This window comes from Myiozetetes cayanensis, unplaced genomic scaffold, assembly GCF_022539395.1.
Source record: "Myiozetetes cayanensis isolate MyiCay16 unplaced genomic scaffold, myiCay2020 scf15, whole genome shotgun sequence".
Lineage (NCBI taxonomy): Eukaryota > Metazoa > Chordata > Aves > Passeriformes > Tyrannidae > Myiozetetes > Myiozetetes cayanensis.
In genome coordinates this window covers 15,259,995-15,275,236 of record NW_026087159.1, presented here as the reverse complement: position 1 = coordinate 15,275,236, position 15,242 = coordinate 15,259,995, and the positions used below count along the sequence as shown (strand labels likewise).

The 15,242-nt window shown below is 50.6% G+C and overlaps 1 protein-coding gene across 1 annotated transcript in view; it reads right to left on the bottom strand.

Annotated features, from left to right (window-relative positions):
- The window catches only part of LOC126637555 (fibronectin type-III domain-containing protein 3a-like), a 39,702-nt gene extending 31,329 nt beyond the window's left edge, over nucleotides 1-8,373 (bottom strand). The window contains 2 exon segments of the mRNA XM_050310904.1: nucleotides 3,023-3,117; nucleotides 8,309-8,373. The gene's annotated coding sequence lies outside the window, so the exon portion shown is untranslated.
- Nucleotides 8,374-15,242: the final 6,869 nt, after the last annotated feature.

The following is a 15,242-nucleotide window of genomic DNA, read 5'->3' as shown; positions in this document are numbered from 1 at the left end:
TTTATTTTAAATATGATTCTCCAAGTGTGAAAGTGAATTTTAACTGAATTTAAAACCACGTTATTCTGGTTTTTTAGGCCTTGAAGGAAACCAGTTTATTTACACACTGACAACATACTAAGGAAATTCTATATTCGAATGGTTATCTAATTCACTTGCTAACTATGGGAATAAGATACACTGTGGCCCACTGAAAAGTAATCCAAAAAACCTTCTGACCAAAGTCAGACAACCCCAAACTCTACAGGGCAAAAAGGCAGCTGGATTTCACACCTCAAAGCAACACAGAGCTGAGCAGGTGAAGCAAAGCGGTTCAGAGTGTGCCAAGGTTTTACCAGCTGGGAACTGCAAGTTCCTACAGGGACCTGCCCGTGTCCAAGGCTCTGAAATCCAGGTTAAGGATCTGGATAACTGAGTACAACCCCTCCTCCCTGGGGGACAAATCTGAAGTGGAATGTAAAATTCAGCCTGTTTTATGATCATTTTTTCCCCTGAAAATAAAAAAAGTTCTGCTCATTTCCCAACTTTTTGGAGTCCAAAGGGAAAAAGTTCTGTTTCAAAGACTGGCAAGAACCCAAAGGAACGGTCTGCTGTGTGTGCAGACACATCCATTCCAACAGGAACACATCATTCCATGGCACCTTGCTCATCCCAGGCCCCTCCCTGCAGCAGGAACACCCAGCTCGTGGCAGGAATAAAAGGTTAAGGATTTTGAAAAGCTTTCTTTAGAATCTTCACGTGAGGAGCAGGTGGGAAGGGGTGAATTTCAGTGCCCCCTGAGCTTGGCTGCTCTGCTTTGTCCTCTGTGTCTCCAGACCCGGGTGGGACCTCCTGGGATCATGCCAGGAAAGCCCCCAAACGCAGCCCTTTGTAGTGCCAGAGCTGGGTAACCCCTAAATGAGGCTGGAGAGCATTATGGGCTGGCAGACACACACACAGCTGCTGTGGCACAGCCCAGAGGTGATCCCAAAGCTCCTTTCCCAACGCCTGCATTCCGTATCTCCGAGGGTTTATTTACTTTCAGCCTGACTCAGGGAGCCCCATCACGCAGATCACTCAAACCAACACAGCAAGGCCACTTCCAGGAATGGGACTGCTCAGGCAGACAGCTGGTGGCTGATCCCACAGAACACGAGGAGAATCAGCACCTCCCAGCACGGACACAAGCAGGACTCTCCTTCCAGGTTGCTGCAAAGGCTGATTTCCCACCACTTTCTTCCAGCAAGAGCCCGATGCAGCCTGTCAGCACAGCAACACAAACAAGCCTTTTCCATTTCCAGAACCCTCCTGCAAACCAGGACTTCAAAAACAACCAGAAAAACCTCCAGTGAAAGCAAAGGATTCCTTCAACCTGGAAGAGATTATGCAAACTCTGAGCAAGGAAGAATTATTTTGATACACCAACTGGAGACTGTTTTCCTTGTGCAACATGAGAAGAGGCTCAGGCTGTAACACTTTAGCTGAGCAGTGAAATTAGTCTGGTTAAAACAGGTTATACTTAAACCAAGGGCTAAAACACAGCCATAAATCACTTTAATTAGCACAGCTGAGCAGTCCCGTGGCAACGGACTGTGTGCATTTTTGTAGTTCGTGGAAAATGCAAGGGAAAATGCAAGGATGAGATCACCCACATGAGGTCTGAGCAGGAGCACTTCCCTCAGAGTGTGACAGGCCAGGTCTGGGAACAGAACCACTGCCACAGCTCAGCTGATGGATGACAACACACTGAAACCACTTCCTTCTGCATCAGCTTTAAAGATGTATTAGTAACTCAGTTAATCTGATGTCAATTTAGGAATATAATCGTATTTTACATAAGACCCTAGGTGGAAATTATCAGTTTTGAAGAACATAAGGATGACAGTTTATATGTAAGTTTTGATAAAGTTTATGCTTTTAAGAATTCTAGGTATTAAAAAGCAAAATGACAGTTTACAATACAAACTGTTGCTTACATAACACCTTCCAAACCTGAGTAATTCTAAATAATTCTCACCCCTGACATTGCAATGGACAAAAATACACACATGGGTGAGCAGATTAAAGGTTCTGCTGGGAACAGCCAATCTGCTCAAAACCAGCTGCACCATCCTGCAAGTCCTTCAGGAGACTGAACCCCCTCACACACAGACATTAAACTCTGCCTTTATCCCTCCAAGTACCTGCTGGAGGAGAACCCCAAGTGACACACAAGTGGCACTGATCACTCCACTGCTCTGGAACACTTTAAGACCTCCCTCAGCAGAACTGAAAGCAACTCAGCCCCATTAAGGAGATATTAATGCTGAAAGTATTTGATAAAGGGCATTAAACAGCTGATTAAAAAACTCCATCCAAATTTATAAACCTGTATTTGACCCAATAAAATTGTTTTCCTCCCAAATACCCATTCAGCTCCAGGAGAATACAGCATGATAACCATGGGTTTTCTCCAAATCTTGTAAGAAATCCATCTGCTGATCAGAAGTTGGAGAGTTCTTGCTCTCAATCCCTGGCAAGTTTCTGACAGATTTCTTCCTGCTTTTCCAGCAGATCAGTTCCATGACCTGATCCATCCCATGATCTCCAACTAAACCCAAAGTATCTTTGCAGGGCACTCTCAGAATGCAGCTGTTCTCCATGCAGGAAATACATTTTGCTAATACCAGAATTTACTTGCTTTATCCAAAGCCAATTATGCAACTCTCTCCAAGACAAAACTTCCAGCTGAGGGATGGGAGGGAGAGAAAGAGTAAGAAATGTGTAAATAGATGTAAGGCTGCCACCTTACAAAACCAGCAGAGCTTCTGTGAAAACACTGAAACTCTTCTTACCTCAGGAACCCAATCAGTTCTTCCTTCCCTAATTCATTTTTCCATTTGATAATAAGCCATCCAGAAATTTCATCCAGAAATTTCATCCAGAAAAAGGAGTCCTGAGTTCAGAAGTCTGTCAAATATATTTATTTCAACCTAAAGTGTTACTTAGAGGCTTAATGAGAAAAAAATGCTCCAGAAGAGAGCAGTAAGTGATGTTTAATTACCGTTGACGCTCTGCTGCCTTGGAATCCCTCCTGCTGGGGAGTGTCCCACGCCAGTGCTGCCAGGTGAGCAACGTGTGCTGCCCTCAGCCTTCTTTCTGCAGGCAAGAAAAAACAGTCACCTTCATCTTAGTGCCTTGGCAAGTCACAGAAGCACAGGATGTGCTGGGTTGGAGAGACCCACAAGGACCATCCAGTCCAACCCTCAGCCGGCTCAGGACCATCCACAGGAGTCACCCCCTGTGCCCCAGAGGATCAGCCAAACCCTCCTGGAGCTCTGGCAGCCTTGGGGCTGTGCCCACTGCCCTGGGGAGCCTGTTCAGTGCCAGCCACCCTCTGGGGGAAGAACCTTTCGCTGAGATCCAACCTGAGCCTGCCCTGACACAGCTCCAGCCATTCCCTGGGGGCTGTCCCTGCTCCCCCCAGAGCAGAGCTCAGTCCTGCCCCTCCTCTGCCCCTGCCCAGGCAGCTGGAACTGCAGTGAGGTCTCCCCTCAGGGTCTGAAGAAAAGCCAGGTGCAGAGAACAGGGCAGTCACTAAAAGAGCAGGAGCCAGGAGGGGCCAGCCAATGGCTACAACTCCATAGGAACAGCACCCACAGCTCAAGGAAGAAGGGAAAAGCCAGCAGAGCTTTCCTGGCATTCCCAGGTTCACCCAGCAGGTCCCCAGGGCCAGAGCTGACACTGCACGAACACTGCCCAGGCTCCAGAGCACTCCCAGGACACTGCCCTGCTCAGCCAGGACTGTGAACTGTCATGCACATCTATCCTCTGGTGAGGTGCATAAAACGATATAAACGGTACATCAATCTGGAAATACAATCCCAGCTTGCTGTTATGGGGCAGCACAGCTTTACTGTAGAGACTGCTCCACTAAAGGTGCTCCACTGGAAGGTAATTAAAGCCTCCCTAGCTGGCTGAAGCCATTCCAGATGTTATATTTAATGATGTAAAAATTATCACCTTTCTCCAGCTACTGAATCCAGTACCAAATTCTGGTTCCTAAATCATTTGCACACTGAGCCCTGTCCTGGCCCTCCAAACCCAGGAGGTCTTTGCAGATATCAGTCAATTCCCAAGACAGTTTTTCACAGAGTCCCAGAATCACTGAGGCTGGAAAAGCCCTCCCAGCCCACGGATCCCCCCTGTGCCCCATCCCCACCTTGTCCCCAGCCCAGAGCACTGAGTGCCACGGCCAGGCCTGCCTTGGACACCTCCAGGGCTGGGCACTCCAAACCTCCCTGGGCAGCCCCTGCCAAGGCCTGACCACCCTTTCCAGGAGGAGATTCCTCCTGAGTCTCTGAAGGTAAGGCCCAGGCAGGTGTGTTCTGCAGTTTGACTGGAATGCTTCAAGAAATCTCCATCCCTGGCAGCCCAGCCAGGAGAAGTTCCCACACCCCAATCCACCACCACTGTCACCAGAAAGGTGACACTGTCTTGAAGTCACTTGAAGATGTTTCTGAAGTCCCATGTTCCTACTGAAGGACTTTTTGTAAGACATGGGCAAAAATTTATCACATAAAACACCAGCCCCAAAGCTGCAGAAGTGAATCTTGGGCAAAAGGAGGCATTTTCCACATCAATCAAGACACTGGGAACAAGGGGAGATTTACATTAGGATTGAAAGGGCTGAAGGGCTGGGAGCCAGTGGTGTGTCTGTGCTGGTCAATACACAGCAAGGATTGTGTCAGCACCACTGAGAGAATAAATTATCGCTGCTTTTACAATAAGCTCTTCAAGAATGCAATAAAGAGTTCAGTGTGTGCTCCTCACTCAGGAATCCCAAACTTTTCAGTGAAGGTCTGGCTTGCAGCAAAGATAACAGCTGAAAACTAACCATCTTGACCTTGGGAAGCTTCATGACAACGTGCTAAAAACAGGTGAAAAAACGAACAGGTCACTGCTCCTACATCCAACAAGCCCTGAGAGCAAGCACAGGTTTAAGTACTGAGAGTTCAGACCTGATGGGTTTGGGACAGCCCAAAATTAGAAGTGAGAAGTGCAATTTTTATCCTCAAGCCTCTTGGTTGTTGCAGCATTACTAATATTGAGATTTTCTCATCTGCTTTCAGAGATAAATTTAAAATTTTTCCCCGATTAAACAAAATCGTGACAGGAAATTAAAAAATATGTAACTAGGGAAGGCATTCTAACAATATTTCATACCAGCTCCTGACTTTGAGGGTATTTTCCTTCACAGTTTGACAAGAAGTCTCCCAAGCTGTGGAAATAGCAAGTCACCAAATAAAACCACCAGTCTCACTCTTCCAAGCTTAGGAGATGGATTTTAATTTGCCTGAAATTCACCAAGCACTCTAGGGAGCAGAATTGGGGAATTTTTCCTGTCCCCACAGTCCACATTAAATTTTAAGGACTCACTACCACATTAAATTTTAAGGACTCACTAAACTTTTCCTCAAAATAACTGTAAAAGATGAAGGACTGTTGGTGTGGGTGGGAAAAGCCCCACGGCAAACACGATGCCAATGCCACCCTCCAAAAAACCCCAAACAAAAGAGTGTTAAAAGAGTTCTATAGAACATTTATATCCAATTTGGTTTCAGCACAACATCAAAGAAAGATGCACTTTGTGATCAAGGCTTGTGGCAGGAAATGGATTTGTGTAGACAAAGTTATCTTTCTTCCCTCCAAAGGTGAATACACGAGGAGTTATTGTTTTCAGCCGTCCTAACACCCAATTCCTCAAAACCGCTATAGTAAAATTAATCACCAACAAAAATAAGCTGTCCCCAGAGAAGAGCAATAAGAGCAGCCTGAAATGGGTATCTGTGCACATCCACAGCCCAAGGAGCTGAAATTATTCCACTGCATTGTCAAAGTGCTGCTCGATTCCAGTTAAGGCCAAGCTTTCCCAAAACTTGCTGCAACAATCCTGAGCTACAGCAGAGTGAACAACTTGTAAGAGCTTGTTCCAGGGGATGTGTAAGACATCAGTACCAGCCCTGTTTATCCACTGGCTGCTGTGTGAAGGATCCCAGACTGAGATCTGGGATCCAACTGGTTCAGCTCTACAGAAAATTAGATTTATTTGATCCTAGATGAGAACAAATGATCCCCACACAACACCGGCACTCCAAAACTTTCCGAGATCTGGAACACAGGAAGGTAAAAGGCCCTAAAAGAGCAGAGTGTAATAGCTGGCTGCTTTTCAACATGCATGATCACACACTGAGCCCTGAGAAAGTCAACATCTTTCCCATTTTACCACCTTATCCTTTTTCACAAATTACATAAACCCAGGGAAGGAATGTGAGTGTGGGAAGCAACTCGGGCTTTGCTTCTTACTCACAAGGATACTGAACCAGACACAAAGTACTTTCTTCTGTGCTGGATCTTAACTCCAAGGTCAATTTATTGGCTTCAAATACAGAGAGGATGATGCTTCCCTGGTTCAAATGCTAATCTGAGGCTCAGGAAATCTAGATTCAATTCCCTGCCTCACCACATACTTCCTGTGTGACCTTGGGCCATAAATATTTCGGTGCCTCAGTCTTTCCATCTGTGACTGAGATAGTATTTCCCCATTGAACTGAGTGTTGTAAAGATAAATACATTGGGAAAACATCAGGAATCACAGGCCACAGCCATACGTGGATCGGGCAGCACAGGAACTTATCTGTGTGTCAATATTCCCAATCAGGCAGCGGGGAAAGCAAGGGAGGGCTGCCAGTGCTCAAAACTTTAACTACCACAGGGCAGCAAACACATAAAATATCAGCAGAATGGATGGAAATTGAAACCTCAATTATAAAAATCGGCTTTGCAGAAAATTTCCATCGTCCCAACCAAGTTTTAAACAGAAACAAAACTCAGAAACCAGCTGAGTGAGCTGCTGAAGGGAGCAAATACACCTGCCAGCAACTCATTATTGCCGTGTTTGGGGAGATTATCACATGAAACACCTCGAATTTGAGGCGGCAGACGGGCAGCTGAGGCTGGGGGCAACGAATCCCTGGGGACTGTTCCCCAAAGCCCTGCAGGAAGGGAACCACACGCTGCTGGAGTCCCCAGCCTTTTGTGAGAGGCAGTAAATAGGATCGGGCTGAGAGTGCTCACAGTGGGGTCCCCTCTGCTGCTGCCCCAGGGCGGGTGGGAGGGGGGGAAGCGCGAAGGGGGAGGGCAGAAGATGGTCACCACCCAAACAGGGGCTGACAGGAGTGACCTCCCCTGCCCCCGACCCCAGGAGGAGCCGGGGGAGGTGTCTGGGACTGAGCTGGGAGCAGCCAAGGGGAACAACTACAAGGCTACGTGGCATTCGCAGGCAGCGGCTGCGAGAGGGAGAACGGGGGGCGGCGAGGGGGAGCCGCTGGTGGGGGGGGAAAGGCTTCAGATCGCAACCGCTGCTTCCCCGAGACACGGCAGGACAAGGAGAGCACGGGGACAGAGGGACACGGGGGATGTGTGCGCTGTGGAGCGGAGCGGGACGGGGCTGGGGGCAAAGCGGAGCTCGGTGGCGTTAACCCCGTCCGGGCAGGCTGGGCTGAGCTCAGCCGGGATCCCCCCGGCCCCGGCCCCGGGTGTCGGCCCAGCCCTGACCCCCTGCACAGGGGTGTCCCGTTAGGAGCTGCTCCCCCAAACCCCGCATCCCAAATCGCCCCGGTCTGTCTTGGGGGGAGTGTCTGTGCCCCGCGGGGCACCCCCGTACAGACCCACCCGTACAGACCCACCCGTACAGACCCACCCGTACAGACACCCCGTACAGAGCCCCCGTACAGACCCACCCGTACAGACCCCCCGTACAGACCCACCCGTACAGATCCACCCGTACAGACCCCCCTCCTGTCCCACACACCCTGAGTCCGGCCTGACACCCCGTCCCGGCACCCCATCCCACTCCCGGCACCCCATCCCACTCCCGGCACCCCATGCCACCCTGGGCACCCCATCCCATCCCCGGCTCACATCCCATTCCACCCCATCCCACGCCGGGCACCCCATCCCGGGCACCGCATCCCACCGTTCCCCCTACACCCCATCCTCCCCACCCCGCCCCAGACCCCCATCCCACCCCATGCCCCGGGACACCGGATCCCCTCGGATCCTGCCCCCACCTGCCCCGTGCGCCACGTCCGCCCCCAAATCTGCCCCATTCCCCGGGCTCCCCTCCTCCTCTCCCCAAAACCCCTCCCGCTCCCCGTTTCTCCCGCAGCCGCCCCCCCATCCCGCCCTCCGCACCGCGGGCTCGGCTCCGGCAGTGCCGGGGCAGCGCCGCTCTCCGTGGCCGGGGCGCGGCGGGGAGGCAGGGCCGGGCCGGTGCCCTCGCACTGACCGTGGGCTCCGTGGGCTCCGTGGGCTCCGCCGGCTCCGTGGGCTCCGCCGCCGCCGCCGCCTCAGCGCCCGCCACCCGCCCGCGCCGCCATCATGGAATGCGGGCACCGCGCCTGCGCCGCCGCCGGCCGGGGGCGGGCGGGCGCGTCAAGCACGGCGCGGCTCCGCGGACACGGACACGCGAGCCCGCCGAAAGCGGCGCGGGGGGGCGGCCCTGGCGCGGACGCTGCGGGAGGGGACCTGGGGACCTGTGTGGGCACCGCCTGTCACCACCCAGCACTGCCTGTCCCCCCCGGCACCATCTGTGCCCCCCGGGCACTGCCTGTCCTCCTTGGGCAACGTCTGTCACCCCCGGGCACTGTCCATCACCTCTGGGCACTGTCTGTCCCCCCCGGGCACTGCCCATCACCCCTGGGCACTGTCATCACCCCTGGGCACTGCCCATCACCCCTGGGCACTGCCCATCACCCTGGACACTGTCATCACCCCTGGGCACTGCCCATCACCCCTGGGCACTGTCTGTCCCCCGGGCACTGCCCGTCATCCCAATTTAGGGCTCACAGCATTCCTCTGAACCCTAAAGCCGTGCCGTGATACACAAAACGTTACTAGTGATGACCGTAAGAGCGAGGGGGATGATACCAACCCAGCGGGCAAAGCGAAGAGGAAGGAGAGGCTTCATCCCTGGGTGTCTTCAAGCTGTGCCAGGGGCAGCTTTGGTTGGATAGCAGGGAAAATTTCTTCGTGGGAAGGGCTGTCCGGCCCTGGCACAGCTGCCCAGGGCAGTGGTGGAGTCCCCATGCCTGGAGGGATTAACCAGCCCCGTGGATGTGGCACTTGGGGACACGGGGCAGGGGTGGCCTTGGCAGTGCTGGGGGATGGTTGGACTCGAGGGGCTCAGAGGGCTTTTCCAGCCTAAAAGATGCTGTGATTCTGTGTATCCTGACACCAGCTCTGTTCTCCATGTCCCTCTCACCCATCACCATCAGAGCATCCCAAGCCTTTGGAGACACCAAGCCCCGGGGAACACCAAGCCCTGCTCCAGAGAGGATCAAGGGCAGGGGCTAAAAAATCACCCCATGGGCTGAAGAGCCCCTCTGGCACATCCATTTTCCCTGGCAATTAATGAACCAATAAATGTTACACTCTCCACCTTATTTCCACCAGGCAGTTCACAACAATACATTTCTATTAATGTACTTAAAAAACAATAATAATAATAAAAAATTTAAAAAACATGCCTCAAACTTGCTTAAAGCAGTGTTTTCAGGGGTATTTTGTGTGGAATTCAGCTCCTGTGTGGATGTAAAATAAATGTGACAGCTGTGCTCTTATACAAGCTCCTCATAAACTGTGGATCACAGCAGTGGAGAAGAAAAAGGTCAAACTTGACATTCATAGGCAATATAATAAATGTATATATATGTCTGTATAATAGACACATAAAGAAACCACCTTTTAGAATGAATGGGTTTGTGTTTGCCCCTGGATTGATCTTAGATATATATTTTAATGAATATAGGAAATTATGTAATGAATAGAAGCAACTGTGCCTTAATGCCAGAGAATTTCTCTCTGGAGACTGGTGGAAGTGGTTGATTTGCCATAACGAACAACCTGGACTAAAATAAATTCCCATCCATCTTTTGAAACAAGCAGGCAGTGCCAAGGAAGGCCAGAGGTGATGGGGACTGCTGAATTTTTAGGCAACCAATAGGTTGTATTGTTAAATAAATGCAAAAGGAACCTCTCAGAGTAACTTTGCCATTAATTTTACTGATATTGGCCCATAAAATGATGAATATATTCTCTGCCAATTGAGAGCAAACAGTGAAAGAACAGATAAAATCATTCTCAGGTTGCACCTGAAAAGCAAAATTTTGTAGCTGAATCCATGGCCAATTCCAGGTGGAAAAGGAAAACTTTTCCTCTTAACAAGATAGTTGCTACAATCTCTGCACTGAAATTTCCTCTTCTTTCTACCCCTTCCATGATTTTTACCACAAACTGTGACTCCTGGCCTGATTCTGGTACAGAAAAGCAGCAGCTCCCCCTTTTCCCTGTGGAGTTGTGTGGATCAGCACATCACATGTTTTATTATTGCCAGTTAAGAACCTGTAAATTTGCCTCTAAACCAGACTGAAACCTTCAGAAAAGGATTCAGAGGAAAACGAAGCTGCCCCTCCTGTTTTGAATCACGCCGTGCTTTCGTCCCTGACATTAAACTCTTATTGTCACTGATGATTCCAAGTGGAATTCTTTAATTCCAGCTCAGATTTAAATCTGGGAACACCTCAGGAAAGGTAGAAGACCAGACCAGCGTGAGACTAAGAGTGCAGGGCTGGTTTAGGAACAAAAGGTTGGTTAATAATTTCACCTTTGAGGGAATTCCTGGAATCTTCAGTGCTCCATCTCAGGAATCTTATAACTCCCCAGGCTCTAACTAATCTGCAGCCAGGCACACGAAGTGCCCTGGGGATTTCATTCCTGGAGTGAAATATTTGGACTTAACTTTTGGGAGATCTTCTGAAAGAGACCCATCAGATGGGATTTGGAAATTCAGAATGCACTGCATTAAGTGAACGTTGAAGGCAGCGATTCAAGGACTATTTTGACTTCCCAGCCTCAGTATTTATCCACTGCCAGCTAAACCTTACAAGTTATGACTAGTGGTGGTGTCTGATAGCCAGGATAAGGAGGGTTTTTGGGGGGGAATGCTGAGCATTCTTTGCTCTGAAGGCCACTGGACCCCCCAGGTGCGATTAGAACAAGAATTCCTTTGTAGGCAACAACACAGTGCTTCAGCCCTTGGGGAAATCCTTTTCCTTTCCCCAACCAGCCTTCCATTAAATCAGTTTTTTCCCCCCTCGATTTTCCACTTTTTAAATATATTTTATACCAGAGCAAGGTACTCCACTGGTCACTGCAGCCAACACTGATGGAAAAGCTCATGGAGTTGTAGCCGGTTGCTCGTGAGACTCGGGATCAAAGACCTAAAACCTGCCCGCATTCCACAAGCTCCAGGGCTCCTTTCAAACTCAAACTGCTGCCACTATTCCCAGGGCATGGAAAAGAAATGACCCAACGTTTGCTGCCTGCACCCCACATCCACACTGCCACGGGCTGACGGGCAGGGAAGGTTGTTTTTTTTCACGGCTGGGACTGGAAATTCTCTGGGCACAGGAGTGGGATGTTCCAGACGGAAAAGCCGCACGGGAGGGAGTATTTGGTGACCAAACTGCCTGGGAGGAAGGCTCTCATTTGGTGGCTCAGAAATGACACTGAACGAGGCTGAGGGGAGCTTTAATCGTGTGTTGCAATTCCTGGAGAGCCGTGGGGACCGGGAAGGACAGCGGGTTCCTCACGCGCTCGTCGGGAGCAGGGTTTGGAAAAGCTGGATTTTGAGGAAATGGTGGCCCAGGCTGTCCCTCCAGCCTGGAGAGGAAGAAGGTAGAGACACACACACCCCTCGATGACAGCGGGTCAGGGAGGATCCAGGCCTGGGAAGGAGGAATTAAAAATAGCAGAGAATAAGATCAGAGAACGTTCAGCGAAAGGAAAAGGAAAGAGAAAAGGAACAGCCCAAATGGGAAGTGGAAATGAGTCAGGAGGGAGGGAAGACGGGACAAATGGGGAGAAATCTGGGCTTATAAAGGAAGGGCAGGCTCTGAAATGGAAAACGAGAGTTAAGGAGAGTCTGTCTTAACAAAACAATGGCAAGAAGCAGTGCCAAAAACATGCTCATTATTCCACTAGAAAATTTGGAATTGTAATATCTATTTTCTGCTTTGCTGATTCAACTGCTGTAGGTGAGCTAATAAAAATAAAGCAGGGCTGGAAAAGAAAAATATTTAAAAAAATAGAAAAGAAAAGCCTTTGACAGAAAGAGGAGAAAAGAGAGATAAGAGGAGTATTACAATTACAAGATATTCCAGTCTGAACATGGGAGGGGAGGCTGGATAACAAAAACCTGGACATCCTGAATACCTGGATGCACAACCCCCCCTCCAAAGCCACACCCCACTTATCAGGGGGATTAGCAGCTCTCCTGGATTTCTAGTTCCAGCCCATAACAAAAACATTTGTTTTTCCATCCCTTCCCAGCAATAAGAATGATCCCGGTGATTTTAACCCCTGTCCAGCGAAGCCTCCCCTCTCCTGACTCCATCAGGAGCTGGGAGCACGGGCTTGGATCACACTGCCTTGGTTTTCTGGGATTATACACAAACCCCTGGTATGTCCACTCTGGGAGGGAGCGAGGCAAGGCAACCTGGCAAACAAAGCTCCTCAAACAGCACTTTGCTGGAAGGGGTTGTGCTCAGGTCCTCAGAAGTAAACAGTGAGTGCTGCAGCAGATTTTCCACCCTGGCATCGCTCCATCCACCCCAGGGGAACTGGGAGGGTTTCATCCAGCTGAGGATCTGCTCCATCGGCAGCAAAGCAGCACTCTGGGCTGGATATTTGGAAGGCAGGATGGAGGGAAAAGCCTGGAGGGTGCTGGGGGCAGGGGTTTCCCTCTGCAGGTGCTCTCATCCCTGTTCCACAGAGTCCCAGGACGGCTTGGCTGGAAAGGAACCTTAAAGACCATTTAGTTCCACCCCATGCCACGGGCAGGGGCACCTTCCACTAGACCAGGCTGCTCCAAGCCCTGCCCAACCTGCTGTTTGTTTGCCCCTGAAACCCAGAAGCAAGTCAGCACCAGCAGAAATGAAGGTTGTTAAACACCATCCAGACAAGCAGGTGGTACCTTCAGAGGCACTGGGGCGGACCAGCACAGTGCCCCACACTCTGGACAGTTTTGTCCTCTATGTCATTGGAAGCAATGTCATTTTAAATGAAGACATTGATCCAAACCTGGAGATTTTTCTTTGGGTTCAGTAATATTTGCAGAACTCTCTGCCTTCTCAGTGCTTTTCAGTCCTGGTGCAGTCTGGTGGTGCCTTACAGGAGAAAAAAAAAAAAAAAAGAAGTATTAAGAAGAAAATACAAATTCTTGGCATCAGTATGGACAGGCCAGAGTGGACTGACAGGGAAGTCTGGCAGGGGATGAAGGTGCAGGTGGACACCACATTTTGCTGTCTGTGCTTCTCTCTCCAAGCAGGCCCCAGAACCCCCCTGAGCTCTCCCTCCAGCCCAGGAACTCCTCACACAGACATCCCATGAAATGCCACCTGTGCTCGCTGACTGTTACCCCTGGAACCACCAAGCTCCTGGCACAAAGATCCCATCGAGGCCAACCCAAACGCCCTCCTGAGCCCACAGCAATCATCCCTGGTGTTTATGGCTCCTGCAAGCACGAGGGATGAAGTTCAGTGCTGGGGAATTTGCACCTGACAGAGAACATCTGGTTTATGGTCCCCTCACTCAGGATGTGGCACAGCCCGTGAGCAAACACGGCGTGTCCCGACCTCCAGCTGCACCTGCATCGCCCTGAGCCCCATCCTGAAAGGCTGGGAACACCACAGGGGCTGGTAGGAAAAGGGGATTAAACCCTGGCCCATTGCTGAGCTCTCCCTCATCACCCTCACGGGCAGGAGGGAGGGCTGGAGCTCCCACCTTGCCCCTGGATAGCTGTAAATGTGCCAGAGGATTCCAGGGAGCGTGGCAAGGCAGCACACATCCTCTTGGAGCCTGACACAGCCTGCCAACAAGTTGTGGCAAATTAAGTGCACTCCAGCTGCTTCTGAAACGAGGGGGGAAAGGGGCTGGAAGGGCGTGTTCAGGACCTGGAGGCTCCCTGGGGGCTAAAGGTGTCTGTTAGTTTGCAAGAGTCACAGAATCTTCCAGATTATCAAGTCCAATCACCAACCCAGCACTACCATAATCACCCCCAAACCACATCCCCAGATGTGGACATCCCCACATCCAGACACCTCTTGAACCTTTCCAGAGATGGTGACCCCACCAGCTCCCTGGGCAACTTAATCCAATGCCTGGTCACTCTCTGAGGGAAAAAAAATCTTCATAATATCTAATCTGAACCAGAGTTGGGAGCATTTACCCTCCCCTTTACCCTCTAACCACCTGCCATGGCCTCCAGCACTGCCTGAGCACCAGCACTTTCCTCTCCTGCAGACCTGGAGCAGGGAAGCTGTGCCTCACTTCTCTCAGCCCCAGCCTGGAGCTGCTCCTCTCCTCGGCATCACCACAGCAGCAAAAGCCTGAGGGACACCTGCCTGGGCTCTCCCACACACCTTTCCCACCTTCTGCAAGGTCTTTCTGCCCCATTTCTCCTCGACTTATTATTCAGCCAGGACCCAGATAGGAATCAAACATCTTGTTTCAGTCCAATTCCAAACACTAGCTGTGTTTACCCACAAATTTATAACTCTTTCTCCAAGCCAAGAAGCAAACAAGAAATAAAAAAAAAAAACAAAACCAAACCAACAAACAAATCCAAGCAGACCAAAGAACATCGTGCCACAAGAAAGCGCTGGGAACAGGCAGGTCCAAGCACATGCCATGGAGAGCACACGGAACGTGGCACCAAGCAGACCTTCTGCTCCAGAGCAGGACATGCAGCTGAAGGAAAACTTGGTCTTGTTGTGGGATGGAACCTATCCCAGCCTCAGTCCCTGCTGTTGCAGCATTCCCAGAGCACATGGGAGAGGGGGATAGGTCAGCAGGGGGAAGGCTCAGGAGCAGCAGCAGAGCCATCGCTCCCAGGTGGATACAGGGACAGTCCTACAGCTGCCCTGGTCACAGGGCCCATGGGCTCACCCAGCTCTGCTCACCTGGAATGTGCTCACAGTGCTGAGTCACCGAGCAGCTGCATCCTCAGAAATGCTCAAAACAGCCATAATTCAAACATGTTAGAGCTGGAGGATGCTCGTCCTCACTCCAGTGCTGAAAGCAAAAGCCAAAGAGAGTTCACTGCTAGCTCTTGTAAATCAGTGTTTAACAAACCATCTCTGACGTGCCTTACTGCTGCTCTG